This window comes from Zophobas morio, unplaced genomic scaffold (assembly GCF_036711695.1).
Source record: "Zophobas morio isolate AGI-343-1 ecotype UQ-CSIRO unplaced genomic scaffold, CSIRO_AGI_Zmor_V1 ptg000026l, whole genome shotgun sequence".
Classification (NCBI taxonomy): Eukaryota; Metazoa; Arthropoda; class Insecta; order Coleoptera; family Tenebrionidae; genus Zophobas; species Zophobas morio.
The window spans coordinates 14,930,000-14,957,163 of NW_026972131.1; the positions used below are offsets into that span (position 1 = coordinate 14,930,000).

At 33.1% G+C, this 27,164-nt stretch overlaps 1 protein-coding gene across 2 annotated transcripts in view; it reads left to right on the forward strand.

Annotated features, from left to right (window-relative positions):
- LOC135136434 (nuclear receptor-binding protein homolog) overlaps positions 1–27,164 on the forward strand; it is a 105,376-nt gene that overhangs the window by 679 nt on the left and 77,533 nt on the right. The gene's annotated exons all lie outside the window — the stretch shown is intronic.

The following is a 27,164-nucleotide window of genomic DNA, read 5'->3' on the forward strand; positions in this document are numbered from 1 at the left end:
GACCATCTTGCCTGGCCCGCGAAGGCCGCATGCCCGCCGGGATCGATTGGGCGACGGCCCCAAGTCGTGCGGGTTCTAACCTGCGAATACCGCCACCGAGACGGCACAAGTTGCGACAGCCGGTTATTTTTAGAATTAGAAGAACTATGACCTTCTGGTGTAATGGGTATAACCGGTTTATGGAGGAATTTCGGATTCGATTGCTGTTCTTGCGGCTTTTCGGACGGACACGTTGCAGAGGGAGAGTCGGGGGGTGGTCGGGGACGAGGGTTGGCGGCCGAGAGGGTTAGAAACAGAGTTGCGACGGAAAATATGCGAATGCTATTTTTCGCCGGAAATTACCTGCGATGCTGCGCTTTTGTTCGAACTCGGTGTGCCTCTTCAGCCAGAAATTATCCGTTTGCGAAAACAAAACCTCAATATGGTACGGTTGACAACAAAAATGTTGGCCGAAAAAATTCGGAATTAGCGTTGGCCGTGCTCGTGCACCTCCATTTATCGGTTGTACTGGATTAATGTCGGTTATTTTCATATATATTGAAGCGTTCGAGCAGATAATCCAGATAAGGGAAAGTTAAGATAAGATAACTTTCCAAAACAAAAGGAGAGCGGAACACATGTTTCAGAATGTATCGGAAGAGATATTGAATTGCCAACTGCAATTCTTTTTTAGTCACAGGGTTACACATAAATTAGTCAGCAATGAGAGCCTAAATGTTGAGTGTTAAATCTGGAGCTATTATTCACTGTTAGATAGTCAGTGATGTGCATTTGATCGTTAGTTGCACCACACAAAAAGTTATTTTCGGTAATGCAGCAGTTCCGCGAAGATTGCAATCACCAAAATTTACATATCACAGTTATAAATTTTGTCAATATTTTTCGGCAACATTAGTATGCAATTTACCAAAATGTCAATGCTATGGTATTTTATAGTTGACGATATTTGAATTTTTAAGTATATTTTCTGTGGCGAAATAATAATCTGGCCGGTATTTTACGAAACTCGCAAAGATCACATAGGTATTTTGTTTTATTTGAGACAATGTTAAAAAAAAATTAAAACCGTAAACAAGAGTACTATATAAATTAACTGGTATAGTGAAACCCCTGCTGATTTAATTTTGTGTTTGAATGTCGAACATTTTCTAAGAGGGCGAAAAATTTCTAGGGCCACTATTTTTTTTAGAACCAGAAGGAATCCCCACGTCCCTCCATATTTTATTTGTGAAAGAATTTTAAGACTCTTTTAGGATGTGAAAGAAGCCTTTTTTAGGAAATTTTAAAGAATGTCGGGCTCCTTATGTCAGATCTTTGATAAAGTTTGAAAGAATCTCGGGCTCCTATGTTTGATTTTGAAAATGTTTAAAAGAATCTCTGGCTCTGTGTCTGATCTTTATAAAAGGTCGAAAGAATCTCGGGCTCCTGACGTTTGATTATGAAAGTGTCAAAAGAATCTCGGGCTCCTTATGTTTGATTTTAAAGAAGTTTGAAAGAATCTCGGGCTCCTTGTGTTTGATTATGAAAATGTTAAAAGAATCGGCTTTTTACGTTTGATTTTCAAAATGTTAAAAGAATCTCGGGCTTTTCACGTTTGATTTTTGAAAAAGTTTGAAAGAATCTCGGGCCCCTTCTGTTTGATTTTGAAAATGTGTAAAAGAATCTCAGGTTTCGTACGTTTGATTTTGAAAATGTTAAAAGAATCTCGGGCTCCTTATGTTTGATTTTGAAAAGTTTACAAGAATCTCGGGTTTCTTATGTTTGATTTTCAAAAAGTTAAAAAAATCGCGGACTCCTTATGTTTTATTTTGAAAATGTTTAAAGGAATCTCGGGTTTCTTACGTTTGATTCTGAAAATGTTAAAAGAATCCCGGGCTTCTTACGTTTGATTTTGAAAATGTTAAAAGAATCTCGGGCTCCTTATGTTTGATTTTGAAAATGTTTACAGGAATCTCGGGTTTCTTAAGTTTGATTTTCAAAAAGTTAAAAAAAATCGCTGGCTTCTTATGTTTGATTTTGAAAATGTTTAAAGGAATCTCGGGTTTCGTACGTTTGATTTTGAAAATGTTAGAATCTCGGGCTTCTTACGTTTGATTTTGAAAATGTTAAAAAGAATCTCGGGCTCCTTATGTTTGATTTTGAAAATGTTTAAAAGAATGTCGGGTTTCTTATGTTTGATTTTGAAAATATTTAAAGGAATCTCGGGTTTCCTACGTTTGATTTTGAAAATGTTCAAAGAATCTCGGGCTTCTTACGTTTGATTTTGAAAATGTTAAAAGAATCTCGGGCTCCTTATGTTTGATTTTGAAAATGTTTACAGGAATCTCGGGTTTCTTAAGTTTGATTTTCAAAAAGTTAAAAAAAAATCGCGGGCTCCTTATGTTTGATTTTGAAAAGTTTACAAAAATCTCGGGTTTCTTATGTTTGATTTTCAAAAAGTTAAAAAAATCGCGGGCTCCTTATGTTTGATTTTGAAAATGTTTAAAGGAATCTCGGGTTTCCTACGTTTGATTTTGAAAATGTTAGAATCTCGGGCTTCTTACGTTTGATTTTTAAAATGTTAAAAGAATCTCGGGCTCTTTACGTTTGATTTTTGAAAAGGTTTGAAAGTATCTCGGGTTTCTTATGTTTGATTCTGAAAATGTTAAAAGAATCTCGGGCTTCTTACGTTTGATTTTGAAAATGTTAAAAGAATCTCGGGCTCCTTACGTTTGATTTTGAAAATGTTTACAGGAATCTCGGGTTTCTTAAGTTTGATTTTCAAAAAGTTAAAAAAAATCGCGGGCTCCTTATGTTTGATTTTGAAAATATTTAAAGGAATCTCGGGTTTCCTACGTTTGATTTTGAAAATGTTCAAAGAATCTCGGGCTTCTTACGTTTGATTTTGAAAATGTTAAAGAGAATCTCGGGCTCCTTATGTTTGATTTTGAAAATGTTTAAAAGAATGTCGGGTTTCTTACGTTTAATTTTGAAAATGTTAAAGAATCTCGAGCTCTTTACGTTTGATTTTTGAAAATGTTTGAAAGAATCTCGGGCTTTTTATGTTTGATTTTGAAAATGTGTAAAAGAATCTCGGGTTTCCTACGTTTGATTTTGAAAATGTTCAAAGAATCTCGGGCTTCTTACGTTTGATTTTGAAAATGTTAAAAAGAATCTCGGGCTCCTTATGTTGGATTTTGAAAATGTTTACAAGAATCTCGGGTTTCTTATGTTTGATTTTCAAGAAGTTAAAAAAATCGCGGGCTCCTTATGTTTGATTTTGAAAATTTTTAAAGGAATCTCGGGTTTCTTACGTTTGATTCTGAAAATGTTAAAGAATCTCGGGCTCCTTATGTTTGATTTTGAAAATGTTTGCAAGAATCTCGGATTTCTTATGTTTGATTTTCAAAAAGTTAAAAAAATCGCGGGCCCCTTATATTTGAGTTTGAAAATGTTTAAAGGAATCTCGGGTTTCCTACGTTTGATTTTGAAAATGTTAAAAGAATCTCGGGCTCCTTATGTTTGACTTTGAAAATGTTAAAAGAATCTCGGACTCTTTACGTTTGATTTTTGAAAAAATCCGAAAGAATCTCGGGCCTCTTATGTTTGATTTTGTAAATGTGTAAAAGAATCTCGGGTTTCCTACGTTTGATGTTGAAAATGTTAAACGAATCTCGGGCTTTTTACGTTTGATTTTTAAAAAGGTTTGAAAGAATCTCGGCCTCCTTATGTTTGAAAATGTTTAAAAGAATCTCAGGTTTCGTACGTTTGATTTTGAAAATGTTAAAAGAATCCCGGGCTTCTTACGTTTGATTTTGAAAATGTTAAAAGAATCTCGGCTTCTTTACGGTGGATTTTTGAAAAGGTTTGAAAGAATCTCGCACTTCTTATGTTTGATTTTGAAAAGGTGTAAAAGAATCTAAGGCTCATAACGTTTGATTTTTGAAAAGGTTTGAAAGAATCTCGCACTTCTTATGTTTGATTTTGAAAAGGTGTAAAAGAATCTCAGGCTCATAACGTTTGATTTTTGAAAATGTTTAAAAGAATCTCGGGTTTCTTACGTTTATTTTTGAAAATGTTGAAATAATCTTGGGCTCTTTACGTTTGATTTTTGAAAAGGTTTGAAAGAATCTCAGGCTTCTTATGTTTGATTTTGAAAATGTGTGAAAGAATCTCGGGCTCATTACGTTTGATTTTTGAAAATGTTAGGAGAATCTCGGGCCCTTTACGTTTGATTTTTGAAAAGGTTTCAAAGAATCTCGGGTTCCTTATGTTTGATTTTGAAAATGTTTAAAAGAATCTCTGATTTCATACGTTTGATTTTGAAAATGTTAAAAGAATTTCGGCCTCTTTACGGTTGATTTTTGAAAAGGTTTGAAAGAATCTCAGGCTCAGTACGTTTGATTTTTGAAAATGTTTAAAAAAATCTCGGGCTCCTTTTGTTTGATTTTGAAAATGATTAAAAGAATTTCGGGTTTCTTACGTTTAATTTTGAAAATGTTGAAAGAATCTTGGGCTCTTTACGTTTGATTATTGAAAAAGTTTGAAAGAATCTCGGGCTTCTTATGTATGTGTAAATATTAAAAAAAAACACATTTTTTTTCCAATGGTAATCTTCCATGGAGGTAATTGCTGTCATTTTTAAAAAAACAAGAAAAAAAAAACCGTTTTAGAATTACAATATAAACTGCCACACAGTGAATTTATGCATTATAAGATCTAGACCTAGCGTATAATTTTACGTGCTCACAACCTAGGAAAAAAAATTCTGGATCTAGTCGATATTTCGTGTTCGTTGACATTGAACAACACATAAATATTTTTTTAGAAGTTGTATACAATAAATACGCCTCGTGGCCGCCTAAACTTAGAATATTGTACGCCAAAAAAGTCGGTCAGAACAAAAATATCGTGTAAACATTTTTGTGTTTGTTTTGTTCATATAAGTGTTTCTATCATAATTTTTTCTTCGACTAAAATAACGGTGAAAGTTGTTCGCTCTTGACAAAAGCGGTATTCCACGGTGTGCGGTTCGTCGCCGACACGGCGCACCGTGGAATTCGCCCATAAAACCCGGGAAAACGTGGAAGAAACTCTTCTATCCAGTGCCGCGCAAATGACTTCCATCAAATCCAGCGCAATTTGTGTAAGCAGTAAAACAGTAATCAGTGCTGGGATCATATCCTTTTCAAATCGCAACACGTGCATGACGGATAATCGCACACTTAACCCAACAAATTTTCCAACATCCATTAAGTTTATTGCGTACGTGAGAGTCTTCGCATTTCTGCTAATCTCGAACTTACGGTTAATAAACTACCAAAAAATGCGTTTTGTCACAAATGAAAATAAGTTTGTAGGTCGATCGATTAGTCCGACCATAGGTCAACTTGTTCATTTAAATTCCTTGGGCCTGAATGTACATTACGAGATAAATTTCAGTGTCAACATAATTAGTGTTTTCGAATGGCATTTAATCATTGTTTCGTGCCGGTTTATCGAATGTGATTTTTGTTAATGCCTTGTTTACTTGCGGCTGATGGAAGAATAATAGGTGTGTACGCGATGTTTTGTGAAAAATAGAAGCTTTTATCGTTAAATTCATAACTCGGTTTGGTTTTTCTTGGGTGCAGTGTTTTCTAGCGATTCGGATTTATCGCTAATTCTATGTTTACGCGGATAAAGCTGGCTATTATCTAGCAGGAAGTGAAGGCGATTGACCCATCGTTTTTAATGGAACTGCGTTATTGTGACAGGTGGGTCGGACGTACGATGAAACGAAATTTTTGGAAAATTGCAACCGAACGAGAATAACATCAACACTTATTTTGACTATTTTGGAATTGTAAAAAGTGGAATCATTAGCGGAAACGAGTTCTATTTAGTAGAAAATTATCACCAGATACGGAATATATGGTTGTTTTTTGATGAATCTCTGAATAATTGGGTTCAATTTTTTTGAAAGATTCGAAACTGTAAAAAGTGGTTATAGTTGCTCGCGAGAGGTTAGGGAACTTCGCGGATTTCAGTTGTGTTGTTATTTTTGTGATGCATGACGATTTTTACTTCCCGAGCGTAAGCAAAGGAAGTATTGTAATCGAGTCCGTCGGCCGACTCTCTACTTTTACGTTTTCTCGATCTTTCATGACCCCTAGAAGACGAAGAAATAGGTCTCCCATTTCCGTCTGTCTGTCCGTCTGTCCGTCTGTCCGTCCGTCTGTCCGTCTGTTGTCCCGGATTTTATTAGACAGATAATCTCCGAAAGTACTCGACCGATTGTTGTGAAATTTTGTACTGATATTAAGAATATCATGTAGATGGTAAAACGCTAACCAAAATTTGTCTAATCATCCCCACCACTAATGCGATGACGTCACTTCAAAATTGTACATAGTAAATGGGTTTTCAATTGTATAAAATAACATAGTCCTACACATGTAGTTTACAACTCCGAATCGACTTTTCACCCGAAACGTCCAGATTTTTGGAAAACAAATCAAAATTATAAAACAACATTTTGAAATTTAATTTTTAATCTGCTAACCAGAATGCTTTGAAATGTTGCAGATGTTTTAAGGCTATAAAGAGCATCATAAATCTTTAGTCAAAAAATATTTGGTTACCCCCTCCAAAAACTTGATGGCGTCAGCTCAAAAGTTTGTGGAATAAATCATATCTAAAATCTACAAAATATGATGAGTCTGTACTTGTGATCTATCACTCCATTCATATTTTTTGGATTTGCATATACAGGGTGACTCAAAAAAATTAATGAATGCGTAAATATATTTTATTGATTTAATCAGGAACTACAAAACCGAATGCTCTGAAATCTTGCAGATGTTTTAAGGTCATAAAGAGCATAATAAATGTTTAGTCAAAATATATTTGCTTATCCCCTCCAAAAACTTGATGACGTCAGCTCGAAAGTTTGCCGAATAAATCATACCTAAAATGTACCAAATATGATGAGCCTGTACTTGTCATTTATCACTCCATTCATATTTTTTGGATTTGCATATACAGGGTGATTCAAGAAAATAAATGAAAGCGTAAATTTATTTTACTGATTTACTCAGGAACTACAAAACCCAATGCTTCGAAATCTTGAAGAAATTTTAAAATTATCATAAGCATGGTAAATTTTTGATCAAAACGTATTTGGTCGTCCCCCCTAAAAAATTTATGACGTCACCACAAAATTTTGCTGAATAAATCCTATCTAAAATGTACAAAATATGGTGAGTCTCTTCTTGTGATTTATCATTCCATTCAAATTTTTTCGATTTGCATATATAGGGTGACTCAAAAAAATTAATGAATGCGTAAATTTATTTTATTGATTTAATCAGGAACTGCAAAACCGAATGCTTCGAAATCTTGCAGATGTTTTAAGGTTATAAAGAGCATAATAAATTTTTAGTCAAAATATATTTGGTTATCTTCTACAAAAAACTGATGACGTCAGCTCAAAAGTTTGCCGAATAAATCGTATCTAAAATGTACAAAATATGATGAGTCTGTACTTGTGATTTATCATTCCATTCATATTTTTGGATTTGCATATGCAGGGTGACTCAAAAAAATTAATGAAGGCGTGAATTTATTTTATCGATTTAATCTGGAATTACAAAACCGAATGCTTTGAAATCTTGGGAATATTTTAAAGTTATTATAAGCATGGTAAACTTTTGTTCAAAATGTATTTGTTCATCCCTCCTAAAAAATTTGATGACGTCACCCTTAAATTTTGCTGAATAAATCCTATCTAAAATGCAAAAAATATGATGAGTTTGTACTTGTGATTTATCATTCCATTCATATTTTTTAGATTTTCTTAAGAGGTGGTTCAAAAAAATTAATGAAGTCAATTTATTTTATTGATTAAATTAAAGGCAACACTTATTATTAGTATTACACCCCAACCAACCCAATTTGGTAGACACAAAATTTGTTAAAGGAAAAACTCGGTTGAAACATAAGGGTAGCACGCTTATTTACATCGACTTTAACATTACAGACCTGCATTTGTTTTATGCGCTCACTTGGTTCCGCGAATGTGAAATAGACATGTTTATAATCAACCAATTGTGAATTTCACCGTCAAGAATTAAAATAAAACCCAATGTTTTATATAATAAGCGGAAGTCGAAGCAATAAAACCGATGGTCGTTTTGTTTACAGTTTCTCTGTTTGACTCTCACGTATGCTGTTACGCCTGTCATCTTAAATTAAGAATGTTTATACATACACGATTTTCAGTTGCCTCTGATACGTATACGTGAGTAAATTGTTTCGTTATTTTATTGATCATTACAAATCAATATTCAAAACGACCCAATTCATTTTCCCGAAAATTTGAGAATATAATAATTTTATTCTTAGTATTACACTACATCTATCCCAACTGATATACGTGTCCTTGTAAAAATGTTGATGACGTCATCGCAATTTTTTTTTAAATTCCCACTACAAAAATGTAATGAGAAAAAAAACACAATAAGCATGCAGTCGTCAAGTTTCCGACAGCGAGGGAAGTACTGTCTAAACTCTTTAGACCAATTTTTTTTAATCCATCGATAATCGCGCGGATGAGTTTTATCTGGTGGAAGATTGATGTCGTAATCTGTATTTGTTTTTTTAATGCGTGTTCGAAGAAACGGCGATAACGCAGATTTTTATAACTGTTTGGGTTGATAATCCCCAGATAATGTCTATATCCGGTAGAAAATTATCAGTGCATTTTCGCCACCGCGATCTTTTTAGTCTCGACATTAATTGCTCTAAATTGATTCAATTTTCTCGACCAATTAGATCTGTTGCAGCATGCAAGCCGTCACGTTTTTTCAATAATAGAATTAGGGCGTGGCCCGTAAATTTCTCAATTAATAAAAGCGCCGGCATTTTCCCGATCCAAATTGCGAAATCTGTGCACGATTTATTCCTCATCGCGCGCGTGAAAAATCGGTTTTTCCGATGAAGGTTATATTAAAAATATGCGCATAGTCAGAGCTGCATAACGAGTCATAACATCAGCCTCCAGGAAACAAGGGAAGCTTCGAAATCGCTTTTAGCTATTTTAGTGCAAGTGGGCGCCCGTTTGACACATACCTCCCGATTTTCCCCAAGCAAATAGACGGGCTGTTTATTTTTTGTACTAGTGTGTTCGGACCCCGACATAAATCTTTCAGGCACTCGCCTCGATGGCATCCAGTTTTATTTTAACTTGTAAACTCGATGGACGCGGTGGCATTAATCTCTGGAGAATTCACGCGTTCTATAAATAATAATCCCGAAGAGTCCGTTCTTCGCAAAACGACCATAACCTCGCTTATTACTGGCAGGGTGTCAAGACAAGAACAATAAAAAGCAACCTTAGAAAAAAGTCCGCCCGAACCCACCGCATGACTGACGTTAACTACTTTAACCTATTTTCTTCGCGCAATGTGGTATCGTATGTTTATCGTGAAGGTTTGGCGGTGATGGGCTCGGAAATGGAGCAATAAAAAATCTGACAGAGGTCGGATTTTTCAAGAACGAGTCTCACTGGCACAGCCTTGACCCGAAGGCCTTGAGATTAAGATCGTCGATCATTTGTCAGAATCGCGGTTTGAGTGAAGGTGTTCCAAAAAAAAATTTCGTTTCGCTTAGCGAGGTAATTACGCTATTTTTGAAATCTTAAGAGTGACAGCTTGTAAATATTGGGCTTCGGTGGGCTAATTGTGGACCGGGGCCAGTGGGTGAGGTATCGATTTTGGCGGCGGAGTCAAAATTGGGGGAGGTTGAAGTTGGGACGGAGTGGAGTTTTAAATTGGGTTATGTTCTAGCTAGAAATAATGTTGTTTGGGACGGAGCCGTTGATTCGACGGATTTCAGAGAGGGAAGTTTCAAGGGAGCAAAAACGAACTTGGTTTGTATTGGATTTGGAAGAGTTTAAAAATTTTCTGGAGATATCGTATAAACTCACTTCATGTCGAAAAACTTGTAGCAAGTTAACTTCCACGAAATCCGTGTAGGTGCCGTCCAAAATGGGGGCTAAATGTTGATATAAGGTCACAGTTTAATTACTTCCCGAAGCATTGTAATGGATCCTTTGAGGAATGTTTAATTTCATGTTTCCTCGACATTTAATAGCTCCCGGAATATTAAAAAGTAAGTCTCCCCGTTTCCGCCTGCCCGTCATTCGCTGACGATTTTATTAGACAGATAATCGCCGAAACAACTGTTGTGAAACTTTATGTATTTTAAGAATATCGTGCGGTGGATGACGTCATTTCAAAAGATTGATTGCTAAATTTTGTTTTACTTCCTCAGCGTATTGTAATGGATCCATCTGATGAATGGCTATTTTCATGTTTTTTCTACGTTTCGAAACCCTTTTAGACTACGTAAAAGCAAGACTCGCGTTTCTGTCAGTCTGTCGTACCGCAGGAGCATCCAGTATTTTTTTGGGAAGTGTGAAAAAACACTTGGGAATATTTATGTCTGATTTTTGAGAAAATTTGAAAGAATCTCGGGCTCCTTATGTTTGATTTTGAAAAAGTTTAAAAGAATCTCGGGGTCTTTATGTTTGATCTTTCATGAAGCTTGAAAGAATCTCGGGCTTCGGATGTTTGATCTTGAGAAAGTTTGAAAGAATCGCAGGGATCTTTAGTATCTTTATGAAATGTGAAAGAATCTCCGCGCCTCCTAATGTTCGATTTTTGAAAAACTTTGAAAGAATCTCGGGCTTCTTACGTTTGATTTTGAAAAAGCTTGAAAGAATCTCGGGCTCTTTATGTTTGATTTTTCATGAAGTTTGAAAGAATCTCGGGCTTCAGATGTTTGATCTTGAGAAAGTTTGAACGAATTTCAAAATCCTTGTGTTTGATTTTGAAATAGTTTGAAAGAATCGCAGGGATCTCTAGTGTCTTTTTATGAAATGTGAAAGAATCTCCGCGCCTCCTAATGTTTGATTTTTGAAAAACTTTGAAAGAATCTTGGGCTTATGTTTGATTTTTTAAAAAGTTTGAAAGAATCTCAAGCTCCTTACACTTGATTTTGGAAAAGTTTTGAAAAAATTTCGGGAGCCTTATGTTTGATTTTGAACAAGTTTGAACAAATCCCTGAGGCCTATGGTGTCTTTGGGAAATTTAAAACAATCCCTGAGTTCCCATGGAAAAAGTTTGAAAGAATCGCAGGAATCTCTAGAATCTTTTTTATGAAATGTGAAAGAATCTCCGGGGCTTCCAGTATTTGATTTTTGAAAAAAATCGAAAAAATCTCGGGGTTCTTATCTTTTGTTTTTGAAAATGTTTTAAAGAATCTCGGACTCAATGTTTGATCTTTACAAAAGATCGAAAGAATCTCGGACTCCTTACGTTTGATGTTGAAAAAGTTTGAAAAAATCTCTGAGTCCTTGTGTTTGATTTTGAAAAAGTTTCAGGGGCCTGTGGTGTATTTTTTAAGAAATCTGAAAGAATTTCGAGGGTTTCCAATGTTTGATTTATGAAAAAATTTGAAAGAATGTCGGACTCCTTATGTTTGATTTTGGAAAAGTTTGAAAAAATCTCAGGGGCCTCTGGTATCTTTAGGAAATGTGAAAGAATCTCCGAGGTTCCCTATGTTTGATTTTTGAAAAAGTTTGAAAGAATTTTGAGATCCTTACATTTGATTTTGGGAAAGTTGGAAAAAATCTCAGGGGCCCCTTATGTGTTTTTTAAGAAATCTCAAAAAATCTGGGGTTTTCAATGTTTGATTTTTGAAAAAGTTTGATAGAATGTCGGACTCCTTATGTTTGATTTTGAAAAAGTTTGAAAAAATCCCAGGGGCCTTTGGTATCTTTCGGAAATATGAAAGTATCTCCGAGGCTCCTTATGTTGATTTTTGAAAAAGTTTGAAAGAATTGTGAGATCCTTACATTTGATTTTGGAAAAGTTGGAAAAAATCTGAGGGGCCCCTAGTGTGTTTTTTAAGAAATCTGAAAGAATCTCTGGGGTTTTCAATGTTTGATTTTTGAAAAAGTTTGAAAGAATCTCAGACTCCTTATGTTTGATTTTGAAAAAGTTTGAAAAAATCTCAGGGGCCTCTGGTATCTTTAGGAAATATGAAAGAATCTCCGAGGCTCCTTATGTTTGATTTTTGAAAAAGTTTGAAAGAATTTTGAGATCCTTACATTTGATTTTGGGAAAGTTCGAAAAAATCTCAGGGGCCCCTGGTGTGTTTTTTAAGAAATCTGAAAAAATCTCTGGGGTTTTCAATGTTTGATTTTTGAAAAAGTTTGAAAGAATCTCGGGCTCCTTATGTTCGATTTTGAAAAAGTTTGAAAAAATCCCAGGGGCCTTTGGTATCTTTCGGAAATATGAAAGAATCTCCGAGGCTCCTTATGTTTGATTTTTGAAAAAGTTTGAAAGAATTTTGAGATACTTACATTTGATTTTGGAAAAGTTCGAAAAAATCTCAGGGGCCCCTGGTGTGTTTTTTAAGAAATCTGAAAGAATCTCTGGGGTTTTCAATGTTTGATTTTTGAAAAAGTTTGAAAGAATCTCGGGCTCCTTATGTTTGATTTTGAAAAAGTTTGAAAAAATCTCAGGGGCCTCTAGTATCTTTGGGAAATATGAAAGAATCTCCGAGGCTCCTATATTTGATTTTTGAAAAAGTTTGAAAGAATTTTGAGATCTTTATAATTTGATTTTGGGAAAGTTGGAAAAATCTCAGGGGCCCCTCATGTGTTTTTTAAGAAATCTGAAAGAATCTCTGGGGTTTTCAATGTTTGATTTTTGAAAAAGTTTGAAAGAATCTCAGACTTTTTATGTTTGATTTTGAAAAAGTTTGAAAAAATCCCAGGGGCCTCTGGCATCTTTAGGAAATATAAAAGAATCTCCGAGGCCCCTTATGTTTGATTTTTGAAAAAGTTTGAAAGAATTTTGAGATCCTTACATTTGATTTTGGAAAAGTTCGAAAAAATCTCAGGGGCCCCTGGTGTCTTTAGAAAATGCGAAAGAATGTCCGGGGCTCCTCATGTTTGATTTTTGAAAAAGTTTGAAAGAATGTCAGGCTTCTTATGTTTGATTTTGAAAAAATCTCAGGGGCCTCTGGTGTCTTTGGAAAATATGAAAGAATGTCCGGGGCTCCTTGTGTTTGATTTTTGAAAAGGTTTGGAAGAGTCTCGGGCTCCTTATGTAACTTATGTTTGATTTGGAAAAAGTTTGAAAAAATCTCAGGGGCCTGTGGTGTCTTTCGGAAATGTGGAAGAATCTGCGGGGCTTTTTTTGATTTTTGAAAAAGTTTGAAAAAATTTCAGGGGCCTCTGGTGTCTTTTTTAAGAAATCTGAAAGAATCTCTGGGGCTCCCAATGTTTTATTTTTGAAGAAGTTTGAAATAATCTCGAGCTCCATACATTTGATTGTGAAAAAGATTGAAAGAATCTCCGGGGATCCCATTGTTTAATTTTTGGAAAAGTGAAGGAGTTTCGGGCTCCTTATGTTTGATTTTTGAAAAAGTTTGAAAGAATCTCGAGCTCCTTAAATTTGATTTTGAAAAAATTGGAAAAAATCTCGGGCCTGTGGTGTCTGTTTTAAGAAATTTGAAAGGATCTCGGGGCTACCAATGTTTGATTTTAAAAAAGTTTACAAGAATCGCGGGCTCTTTTATGTTTGATCTTTGATAAAGTTTGAAAGAATCACGGGCTCCGTACATTTGATTTTTACAAAAGAGCGAAAGAATCTCGGTCTCCTTACGTTTGATTTTGAAAATGTTTAAACAAATTTCGGGCTCCTTATGTTTGTTAGTTGGTAAAGCTTGAAAGAATTTCGAGCTTCTTATGTTTGATCTTTGAAAAAAATTTGATAGAATCTCAGGCTGCTTATGTTTGATTTTGAAAATGTTTAAAAAAATCTCGGTTTACTTATGTTTTGAAACTGTTTAAGGAATTTCGGGCTTTTTACATTTGATTTTTGAAAGTTTGAAAGAATCTCGGGCTCCTATGTTTGATTTTTGAAAAATTTTGGAGTAATCTTGGGACCTCTAGTAGCTCTTTTACTTCCCGAGTGTAAGCCAAGGAAATACTCGTAAATTTTTGTCGAGAAATGTTCAAAATTTGAAGAATATTTAGAACTTCTATGGTCAAAGATATAGATTATTTATAATTTCAGAGATTTCTAGAATATTATAAATCTGAAAATTACATGAATCCTGGAAGCTTTCTGCATGTCAAAAACTTTTCTAGATATCTACTTTAAAATTCTTTATTTTTCAAGAATCTCTAAAACCTCAGATATTTCTAGAAACTATAAGAACTCAAAAATTATACAGTTGTTTCTAGAATCTTTGAATCTGTGAAAGCATCTGTTGAATTTTAGGATCTTCTTCCCGCCTTCAAGATCTCCAGAATCTTCAAAATTTTAAGAGTCTTAGAATATCTAAAACGTCTAGAATGATCTCTAAGCACGTTTACAAACGTCTGAAATTTTTAGAAGCTTTCCCATGGTTTCTATGATCTAGAACTAGAGGACCTTAAAAGCAATCTCTAAAATAATTAGAACCAGAATCTTTCCCATCTCGGAAATTTGTATCATTTCTGCAAAATTTGTGATCTCAAGGATTTTAGATTACTTTGGATCTAAAAATGACCAAAGTTTGAAAAATATTTAGAATTTCTGTGCTGATGAATATGGTTTCTCTATAATTTCATATAATTCTATATAATAGGCTCCATTCGACGAACGACTACTTTCATGATTTCACGACGTTTCGTGATCCCTAGAATACGAAAAAGTAGATCTCATGTTTTCATTTGTCTGTGTCAGTTTTTATAGAATATAATATAAAATTGGACAAGAGTATCTGCCCATAATATCCGAAACTACTGGATCGGTTGTCGTCCAATTTTATATATATGTTAATAACATTGTGTAGATGGTTTAGCACAAACCAAAATTTATCTGATCAACGCCACCAACAATGGGATGAATTTACAATAGTAAATGTTTCTTAAATTTTATAACTTTTGGTTTATGAATCCGAGTTGAGTTTTTTTCAATCAAATTTAATTTTCTCTTAACACAAATGTTGCCGCTGAACGTGCTAATTAATAGTCGAATTCTTTTGACATGTAAACATAAATGGTCGAATTTAAGTACGTACTACTAACCTTGAGCAACTGAAGAAAATGGTTTGTTCGGAGTGGAGGGGGGGCGGTTAAACATTGTTTTGTGAAAACTGTAAATACACACATTTGTGCAATTACTGTCCGCCGTTTATAAAAAATGAAGGTGCATGCTGGTCAAGTAGGCCGGGCTACAGGCCTTGGGCCGGATCGGTCATGAAACCACGCGAAAACCTTGTCCACGTAAACAAACTTTGTTGTACAGAAATTAAAGTTTTTATTGTTGCGATCTTCAAACCTCACTTTGTATGTGTCGTACGAAATCCGCGAATCTATTTTTGCTTCGAAGTCGTACTTTTCCTCAAGACCGCCGCCCCCATTTTTACGTTTTGTTAATCACCATCAAGATCCTAACAGCATCGATCAAGCCATTCGCCGAACCGATTTTATGAACAAGTATTATTACTCGTTCCTTGGAACTGTTTGTTTGGATAGTCACAGCAGCCAGCGCCGATGGTGTTTAACGATTGTTTAAATTCCGGAAACACTAACGTCACCGGCTTATCAGCCAAATGATGCGCAAACAGCGAAATTCCACTTCTGTTTTTTCACCTCGTCTCGGAAAACGTCCAAATCGACGCACTATCTTATTATTAGAAATGATCCGTGCAATTATGAAAAATACAATCTCGGGATTGTCGCAATTGCGTAATTCGGACACTGTGCCAAACCGCGTTCTGCGTGTATCTTTTTTAGGCGCCAACATAACGGCGCCTAGTGTTTTGGCGCCTTTGCGATAAAAAAGTCGTATTTTTGTGCATCGTCGCAAACGTAATCGTGGTGCAAACATTTGTTTGTCTTGGCTTTTGCCGACGACGTATTTTATTTTAAAAACGAAGGCGGGATAGTGCGCGCAGCGCCAAATGGTTCGGTACGCTTTCGGTAACTTGCGACTGCCGGTTTTGCCGATTATGCGAATTTTCGAATTTTGGCGGCGCCGGCCGGCGCTCGCACGCGCCGCGTCGTACGCGTCGTTTTCAACAAGTGTTCGACTAGACGCTCACCAGCCGCTGGCAGGGAACCGACGCCCCCGTCCTCTCGGACGCCCACTCCCTGCGGCGTCGCGACGCCTCTCCGATGCCCTCTAGCGGAATGTCCGTCGCTCGTCTTCTTCGCCCCTCGAAGTCAGACGGTTTTCGATCGTTTTTTCTTTCGTTTCTCCGTTCGTCACCGCCGCCGGGGGCGGATGATGCGTCTGTCGTAATAATGAAGTTAACGTAAGGTTCCGCACTGCGCCGAATTGGGGAATAGGGGAAATCGTTAACGGGTTGCCTTCGCTGGCCGCCTCCGTCGAGTGCTCGCCGGGATTGTCCTCGAGGGACGCGGATTCTGGACACGTTTGCTTTCTACCACTTTCAGGATTACGGGATGAATAATGCCGGGGTGAATTTTGATTCGGGTGGGTGGGCGGAGGGAGAAAAATTAAATAGCGACGCAACTTGTTGACGAATTTGGCTTTTTTGTGTGTCTGCAAATTAATTTGGCCTTTGGTTGTCAATCAATCGTTGAATGTTGTTGAGAGTGCGTAAATGTCAAGTTTTTACCTTTCTAGCAAAGAGGAAGAAAAGTTTTCCCAACTTGTTAGCTTTGTTGTAAAGTGTTCGCGTTGTTGTTGGGTCGGTATTGATTGGATTTTATTGTAGAATGCAAGAATAAAACGGAAATGAAACATGGTTTTGCGAATACCGGATGTGAAAACAACTTTGGAATCCACTTCTGTTGTCAATCATATTTTAAGGTCGGCGATTTCTTTGCGGAATTGTGTTGATAATTGCAGTTGGCGTTTTTACCGGTCTGAGTTAGAACGGTGTACAATCGCACGCAAATGTTTTGAGCCTATGGGCGGATCGTTTTTGCCTGCCCTCACCGAAGAAGGCGGTCCAAATCCTTCAAGGGCAGAATTTGTAGGTAGACTCAAACTACAACGAAATTTACATTTTACTCTATAAAGTAGTTTATGACTCCGTGTTGAATTTTTATCCGAAACGTCCAGATTTTTGGAAAAAAAATCAAAATTATAAAACAATATTTTGCAATTTAATTTTGAATTTTCAAAATCGAATACTTTGAAATCTTGCAGATGTTTTAAAGTCATGATAAACATGATACATTTTTTATTAAAATATATTTGCTTATCCCCTCTAAAAAATTTATGACGTCACCTCAAAATTTTGCAGAATAAATCCTATCTTAAATGTATAAAATATGATGAGTTTTTATACTTGTGATTTATCACCGCATTAATATTTTTTAGATTTGGTTATACAGGGTGTCTCAAAAAAGTTAATGACTGAGTCAATTTGTTTTATTGAAGAAATCAAGAATAGCAAAACTGAATACTTTGAAATATTGTAGATGTTTTAAAGTTTTTGTAAGCATGGTAACTTTTTCGAAAATTTGATTAATCAAAAACTGAAATTCACTAATGCAAAAAACAGAAAATCGAAAAATACAAATCGTAAAAATCGAAAATCTAAAAAAATGGATAACCAAAAAATCGAAAATTCAATGAATCAAATACCGAGGTCGATCGAAAAGTGGAAATTCACAAATCTCAAAAATCGAAAAATCGAAAATTGAAAAACGGAAAAACCAAAAAATCGAAAAGTCAAAAATTTGTAATACTGCAAATTAAAAAAATCAAAAACAAAAATTAAAAAAAATCGGAAATTAAAATAATCAAAATATGTATATAAAGTAGAAAAAATTACAAAGCCTAAAAACTGAAACGAACAGAAAAATCGAAAAAGCAAAAAATTGGAAAAACAAAAATTCGAAAAATCTTAAATCGCAAAAGTGGAAAATCGAAAATCTGAATGAAGAAACTTGGAAATTCTGAAAATTGGAAAATCGAAAACCAAAAAATCGGAAAGAAACAAAATTGAAGTCTAAAAGGTGAGAATGGAAAAATTGAAAACCCGAAAATTCTACAAATCGACAATGAACGAATTGAAAATCGCAAAATTTAAATTGAAAAATTGAACATGGAAGAATCGATGAATTGAAAAATCGAAAATTCGACTACTCAAATTTTCTAAAAATCGAAAAATCATAAAACCGAAATATCCAAAATTCTAATGGTCGGAAGTCTGAAAACTGAACATCGAAAATTCTGAAAAGCGGAAAATAGAATATCGAAAAATTTAAAAGAAACAAAATTGAAGTCTAAAAACCGAAGAATGGAAAAATTAAAAATCAAAAATCTGAAAATTGAAACTCGAAAATTCGGAAAATCGAAAAGTAAAAAAATTGAAGTCTAAAAGCTGAAGAATGGAAAACTGAACAATCGAAAATTCGAAAATCAAATATCGAAAAATCGAATCAGATATGCGAAAAACAGAAAATCTGAAAATACAAAACTGAAAAATCGAAAATCTAAAAATGGAAAAACCGAAAATCGAAAATCCAATGAATATAATACGTAGGTCGATCGAAAAACCGAAAATTCACAAATCTGAAAAATCGGAAATTTGCAAAATTGAAAAACTGAAAATTGAAAAATCAAAAAACCGAAAAATGGAAAATTCAAAAATCGAAAAAGAGGAAAACAGAAAATTCGAAAATTCATAATATTGAAAACTCCAAAAGTCGACAATTCAAAAATCGAAAAGTAAACAAATTTCAAAGCCTAAAAAGTGACGAACAGAAAAATCGAAAACTCGTAAAATCATAAAGTGGAAAATCGAAAACTGGAAATTGAAAAATCGGAGATCGGAAAATCGAAAATCGAAATATCGAGAATCGAAAAATTAAAAAACCGAAAATTTAAAAAATCGGAAATCGAAAAATGAAAAAAAAAACGAAAATTCAAAAATCGAATAATCCGAAACTAAAATAATGGAGAAGTGGAAAAGTAAAAATTGCAAAGTCTAAAACTGACAAACAGAAAAATCGAAAAATTAAAAAAAATCGAAAAATATGTTAAAAATGTAAAAATCGAAATGCTCAAAAATCAAAAATTCGATTAATCAGTATTCTAAAAATCGAAAAAACGGACACAAATCCACAAATCTGAAAAATCGAAAATTTGAAAATCAAATATCGAAAAGCCGAAAAATCGAAAATTTTATGAATCAGATATGCGAAAAACAGAAAATCTGAAAATACAAAACTGAAAAATAGAAAATCTAAAAATGGAAAAACCGAAAATCGAAAATTCAATGAATATAATACGTAAGTCGATCGAAAAACCGAAAATTCACAAATCTGAAAAATCGGAAATTTGCAAGATTGAAAAACCGAAAATTGAAAAATCAAAAAACCGAAAAATGGAAAATTCAAAAATCGAAAAAGAGGAAAACAGAAAATTCGAAAATTCATAATATTGAAAACTCTAAAAGTCGACAATTCAAAAATCGAAAAGTAAACAAATTTCAAAGCCTAAAAAGTGACGAACAGAAAAATCGAAAACTCGTAAAATCATAAAGTGGAAAATCGAAAACTGGAAATTGAAAAATCGGAGATTCGAAAATCGAAATATCGAGAATCGACAAATTAAAAAACCGAAAAATCGAAAAATTAAAAAATCGGAAATCGAAAAATGAAGAAAAAACGAAAATTCAAAAATCGAATAATCCGAAACTAAAATAATAGAAAAGTGGAAAAGTAAAAATTGCAAAGTCTAAAACTGACGAACAGAAAAATCGAAAAATATGTATGTAAAAATGGGAAAATCGAAATGCTCAAAAATCGAAAATTCGATTAATCAATATTCTAAAAATCGAAAAAACGGACACAAATCCACAAATCTGAAAAATCGAAAATCGAAATATCGAGACTCGAAAAATTAAAAAACCGAAAAATTGAAAAATCCCAAATCGAAAAATGAAAAAACTAAAAATAAAAAAAAAATCAGAAATTAAAATAATCAAAATATAAAAAGTAGAAAAAATTGCAAAGCCTAAAAACTGAAACGAACAGAAAAATCGAAAAAGCAAAAAATTGGAAAAACAAAAATTCGAAAAATCTAAAATTGCAAAAGTGGAAAATCGAAAATCTGAATAAAGAAACTTGGAAATTCTGAAAATTGGAAAATCGAAAACCAAAAAATCGGAAAGAAACAAAATTGAAGTCTGAAAGGTGAGAATGGAAAAATTGAAAAACCGAAAATTCTAAAAATCGACAATGGACAAATTGAAAATCGCAAAATTTAAATTGAAAAATTGAACATTGAAAAATCGATGAATTGAAAAATCGAAAATTCGACTACTCAAATTTTCTAAAAATCGAAAAATCATAAAACCGAAATATCCAAAATTCTAATGGTCGAAAGTCTGAAACCTGAAAATCGAAAATTCTGAAAAGCGGAAAATAGAATATCGAAAAATTTAAAAGAAAGAAAATTGAAGTCTAAAAACCGAAGAATGGAAAAATTAAAAATCAAAAATTCGAAAAATCAAAACCGAAAAGTTCAAAGATTTAAAAAGGAAAATCGAAAAATCAAAAATCTGAAAATTGAAACTCGAAAATTCGGAAAATCGAAAAGTAAAAAAATTGAAGTCTAAAAGCTGAAGAATGGAAAACTGAACAATCGGAAATTCGAAAATCAAATATCGAAAAATCGAAAACCCGAAAAATCGAAAATTGATGAATCAGATATGCGAAAAACAGAAAATCTGAAAATACAAAACTGAAAAATCGAAAATCTAAAAATGGAAAAACCGAAAATCGAAAATTCAATGAATATAATACGTAGGTCGATCGAAAAACCGGAAATTCACAAATCTGAAAAATCGGAAATTTGCAAGATTGAAAAACCGAAAATTGAAAAATCAAAAAACCGAAAAATGGAAAAATCAAAAATCGAAAAATAGGAAAACAGAAAATTCGAAAATTCATAATATTGAAAATTCTAAAAGTCGACAATTCAAAAATCGAAAAGTAAACAAATTCCAAAGCCTAAAAAGTGACGAACAGAAAAATCGAAAACTCGTAAAATCATAAAGTGGAAAATCGAAAACTGGAGATTGAAAAATCGGAGATTGGAAAATCGAAAGTCGAAATATCGAGAATCGACAAATTAAAAAACCGAAAAATCGAAAAATTAAAAAATCGGTAATCGAAAAATGAAAAAACCGAAAATTCAAAAATCGAATAATCCGAAACTAAAATAATAGAAAAGTGGAAAAGTAAAAATTGCAAAGTCTAAAACTGACGAACAGAAAAATCGAAAAATTAAAAAAAATCGAAAAATATCGAAAAACGGAAAAATCGAAAATTCGATTAATCAATATTCTGAAAATCGAAAAAACGGACACATATCCACAAATCTGAAAAATCGAAAATCGAAATATCGAGACTCGAAAAATTAAAAAACCGAAAAATTTAAAAATCCCAAATCGAAAAATGAAAAAACCAAAAATTCAAAAATCAAACTATCGGAAAGTAAAATAATCGAAAAATGGAAAAATAGAACAAATCGCAGAACCATAAAAACTGAAACAAACAGAAAAATCGAAAAACCACAAAATCGGAAAAACGAAAATCGAAAAATCGTAAAATCAGAAAATGGAAAATCGAATACTCGAAAATTGAAAAATCGAAGGTCGAAAAATAAAAAAACCGAAAAATCGAAAAATTTAATGATTAATGGAAAATCGAAAAATCGAGAATAGAAGAATTAAAAAACCGGAAAATTGAAAAATCGGAAATCGAAGAATTAAAAACGTAAAATCGAAAATTCAAAAATCAAAAAAATCGGAAAGTAAAATATAATCGAAAAATGCAAAAAAAATTGCAGCAAAGTCTTAAAACTGACCAGCAGAAAAATCAACAAATCGAAAAACGGAAAAACCGAAAACTCGAAAATTCAAAATACCGCAAATTTGAAAAATCAGAAAAAGGGAAAGTAAAAAAATCGAGAAGTTGATAGAAAAATGGAAACCGAAAAATCTAATTAGATGAAACGGTTGGTCGAAAAAACGAAAAATCGAAAATCGAAGTGATCTTTTTTTGAGACAGCCTGTATAAGTAAATCAAAAAAATATTACTGCAATGATAAATCACAGCTACTGACTCATATCAAATTTTGCCATGACGTCATGCATTTTTTGCCGAAGATAATCAAATACATTTTGATCGTGGCTTTGAAAGTATTCTTCGACTTTCGTTCCATTTCAAAATTTACTCTTTGTATATTTCAGTGGTCACAACGAGTTCACTAACAACGCTGAAGTATGCGAAGATTAAATTTGTCACCGAAAAGATGTCGGAAGTAATAAATTATCCTATCGGTCGAAGAACGTTCGGTGCGGTGTTACACCTCGACCCAAGAGAGACAGCAGTAAAGGATAACAAATGGAACGGATAAAATAAAGCGTCAACCATGATTGATAAACCTTAAACCAAAATTATGATGTTTATAAACTGAACATTTTTTTTGTTTTTGAAATGTAGTACACTTCAAAAAATGTCCGTGACTTCATTTAATGTGAATTTAATAACTATGGTTGACACAATTAGACCTAATATTAGTGTGATTTTGAGCATATTCTCAATTTTATTAGAGCAGAATAGGTTTTTTTTCTAATTTTATAAGTTACGGAAACTAATAGCACATCACAAATATTGCAAAAAAAATTGGGCTCAGGTTCCAACTAATTGACAAGATTTCAAAGTATTCAGTTTTGCAATTCTTGATTTCTTCAATAAAATAAATTTACTCAGTCATTATTTTTTTTGAGTCACTCTGTATGTATAAACAAATCCAAAACATATAAATGGAATGGTAAATCACAAGTATAGACTCTCTATGAAATTAAAACTAATTCAGAGTAAGAATTTGGTCAACACGTAAATTTCGTTGTAGTTTGAGCCTACCTACAAATTCTGCCCTTGGACGATTTGTACCGCCTCCTTCGGTGACGACCGGCAAAAATGATCCGCCCATTGGCTCAAAACATTTGCTTGCGATTGTATAAGGTTTCAAAACCGATAAATTTTGAACTTTTTTAATATCAAGGTTCGACTCTGATATGCTAAATTCGGCACTTTCATTCTGCAGCAACATATGCCGCATTCGTTGTTTAGAAATCTTAATAACCACAGAAAAGCAACCGAATTGTAATTTACAGTGATATATGTATTATTAAAAAATGCATACATTTTAAACTCTCCATCGAAAGCCGGTTAATTATGGAATAATTTGAAAACAAAGCACTCGTTTTGAAACTCTAGCCTTTGCCATTCATAAATCCCATAGCTTGGCCGTTTCACACCCCATTCACGGTTTCGAGGTCGCGGCTCGCTCGAAAGCCTCATTTCTTCACCCAACATGGTCACCTCTCCGTCTTCCGCGTCCCCATCAATTACCGCCTGCTCTTATCAATTATCGCGTTTCTCCCTCGTGAATGTCGGCGTTCCGGTACATCGAACTCATTAGTCCGATGAACGACAAGGTAATGGTCATATAGAAAGGCGAAATTTCTATTTTCAATCGATAAATTTCTTCTTCGCCGTCCGTGCACAATCGGCACATTCTTGCTGCACTTTGATCCGACCGAGAGAGAGGAGGCGATAGAGAAATCGGGCGCGTTTTGCCGAGAAAATCGAACGTAACGGCCATTTGCTTTGTTATCGGTTGGTCGGCCTCGTTACCGGAAAATCGGTTTAGAGGTGGCCGAAGTTGACACAGTTGGCAGATGCGCTAGGGTTCGAGCCAACTCTGAACCACAACGTTTGCGATCGCGGGAGGATCGATTTTCTGTGTGGTACCGGTGACGGGCCAAACTCGGATCGATGTTTTTCCGGTTTAATAAGGCAGGGGATGACTTGGATTAGTCATGATTTTCCATTTTCGTGTCAGCGGCGATCACGGAATCCGGTTTTTGCTCAAAGAAATGCAGGAAGGGGAACTTGTTACACAATCTGGCGTAACGACAAATATAACTCTTGTGCGGAAAACGTAAATGCGAGTTTCACGTGAGTGATAGGGGCTTTGTGCTAGTTTTGAGAGATAGCGTTTTTATCTCTGCGATTTTTTACACGCAGTAATTTAGATAGGTCCTAGATTATGAAAAAGTAGGTCCCCGGTGCGTCCGTCTGTCATTTGTTTGTCATCTAGGATGTATTATCGCACGCAAAACTGATTTAACGGTTTTCTTTCGATTTTTCGCCTTCTTGTTTTTTGATGATCACATTTTAGTTGGAAGTTAAGCATGTACTGATACTTTATTTTTACTTCAGAGGCGAGGAAAGATCTGTAACTTTGTACATACTAATTATTGTAAAAACCGAAAAATTGAAAAATCAAGAATTTTTAAAATCTAAAAAATCCAAAGAATAAAACTTGCAAAATTTTGAAAATGGATAAAGTAAAAAATCAAAAAAACAAAGTCGAAAAATTTAAAAATCGAAATCTTGAAAATTCCCATAACTTAAACAGAGAAATCGAAAAGTTGAGAAAACGCGAAATCGAAACATCAAAAGATCGATAAGTCGACAAGCGAAAAATCGAAAAATCGAGATTTCGAAATAGCCAAAGATCGAAAAATGGGAACATTTAAAATTGAAAAATTTAAACTTAAAAAATCCGATAAATCGAGATATCCAAAAAACACATCAAAAAAATGAAAAATCTAAAATTTAAAAATTCGAAAAATTGCAAATTTACCAAATCGAAAAATGTAAGATTAAATAAGTCGAAAAATTTGGAAAAATTGAACATGTAAAAAATAAAAAAAAAACAAAGTCGAATAATCAAAAAATTTAAAAATCGAAATACGTATTGAAAAATCCTAAAATTGAAAATTTGAGAATTCGAAAAATCAAGAAATCGAAAAGATGAAAAATCTAAAAGTCGGAATATTAAAAAATCGATTCATTGAGAAATTGAGAAATCAAAATATCTAAAAATCTAGAAACGCCAAAAATTGAAAAATTCAAAAATAAAAATTGAAGATATACAAATCCCAAAAGGTGAAACGTTGAAAAATTGGAAAATCGAAAAGATGAATTATCCAAAAATCCAGAAACCGAAAAATTGAAAAATCGAAAAATCGAAAAACAAGGAGGCAAAAAACTCGAAATCTAAAAACGAAAAGGCAAAAAATTGACAGAAACCGGTATATCGAAAAACAGAAAAATTAATTCCGAAAAATTGAAAAATCGAAAAATCGAAAAACAAGAAGGCAAAAAAAAATGAAAAATATAAGATCTTAAAAGTCGCAAAATTTTGAATAATCGAATATGTGAAAAATAAAAAAAAGCAGTCGAAAAATTTAAAAATCGAAATACATATTGAAAAATCCCAAAACTTCAACATTGAACATTTGAGAAATTGAAAAATTGAGAAATCGAGGAATCGAAAAGACGAAAAGTCGAAAAATTAAAAAATCGATTAATCGAGAAATTGAAAAATTTAGAAACGTGGAAAATTGAAAAATTGATGAATTATTATCGAAAAACCGAGAAATTGTGGAATCGAAATCGAAACATTGAGTGGCTAAATAAGGGAAAATTCAAAATTATAAAATTTTAACTTTAAAAAAAACGATAAACCAAAAAGTGAAAAATCGCAACGTCGAAAAACTGTAAAATTTATTCCGAAAAATTGAAAAACCGCGAAATTTAAAAACGAGAAGGAAAAAAATCAAAGGAAAATTGTTACATCAAAATTTGAAAAATCGAAATATCCAAAAACTGAAAAATTAATTCCGAAAAATTGAAAAATCGAGAAATCTAAAAACGAGAAGGCAAAAAATCGGAAGATTGAGAAATCGAAACAACATAAAAAGAAAAATTTTAAATTTAGAAATTCGAAAAATTGAAAATTTACAAATTCGAAAAATCAAAACATCAACGAATTGAAAAATCGAAAAATGTAAGATTTGAAAAGTAGCAAAATTTTGAAAAATCGAAAAACATTGAAAAATCCCAAAATTGAAATAATCTCAAATTGAAACATTGAAAATTTGACAAATTGAAAAACCGAAACACAAATCCCAAAACTGAAACGTTGAAAAATCTGAAAATCGAAAAGATGAATTATCGAAAAAACGAAATCGAAATCGAAAAATTGGGAAATGGAAGTGGCTAAAAATCGAAAAATAGGAAAATTCAAAATTGAAAAAATTTAAAAATCTAAAAACGACAAGGTAAAAATTCGAAAGATTGACAAATTGCAATAAAATTAAAAATTTAAAAATTCAAAAAATCAAAATATTGAAAAACCGAAAAATGTAAGATTTAAAGTCACAAAATTTTGAAAAATTGAAAGTGTAAAAAATCAGAAAAACAGTAAAATCGAAAATTTAAAAAATTGAAAAATCCCAAAACTTTCATTGAAAATTTGAGAAATTGAAAAATCCAAAAGTCTAGAAATGCCAAAAATTGAAATATCGAAAAATTTAAATACACAAATCTCAAAACTGAAACGTTGAAAAATTGGAAAATCGAAAAATCGAAACGATGAATAATCGAAAAAACGAGAAATTGAGAAATGGAAATCGAAAAATTGAGAAATGGAAGTGGCTAAGAATCGAAAAATAGGAAAATTCAAAATTGAAAAGATTTAAAAATCTGAAAACGACAAGGTAAAAATTCGAAAGATTGACAAATCGCAAAAAAAATAAAAAATTTAAAAATTCGAAAAATCAAAATATTGAAAAACCGAAAAATGTAAGATATGAAGTAACAAAATTTTGAAGAATTGGATGTGTAAAAAATCAGAAAACAAATTGGAAAAATCGAAAATTTTAAAAATTGAAGAATCCCAATACTTTCATTGAAAATTTGAGAAATCGAAAAATCCAAAAGTCTAGAAATGCCAAAAATTGAAATATCGAAAAATTTAAATACTCAAATCTTAAAACTGAAACATTGAAAAATTGGAAAATCGAAAAATCGAAAAGATGAATTATCGAAAAACGAGAAATCGAAATCGAAAAATAGAGAATTGGAAGTGGCTAAACACTTAAAAATTGAAAAATTCGAACTGAAAAAAAAAACAATAAACCGAAAAAGTGAAAAATGGAACCATCGAAAAACTGAAAACGGAAAAATCTGAAAACGAGAAAGCGAAAAATCGAAAGAAAACCGTTAA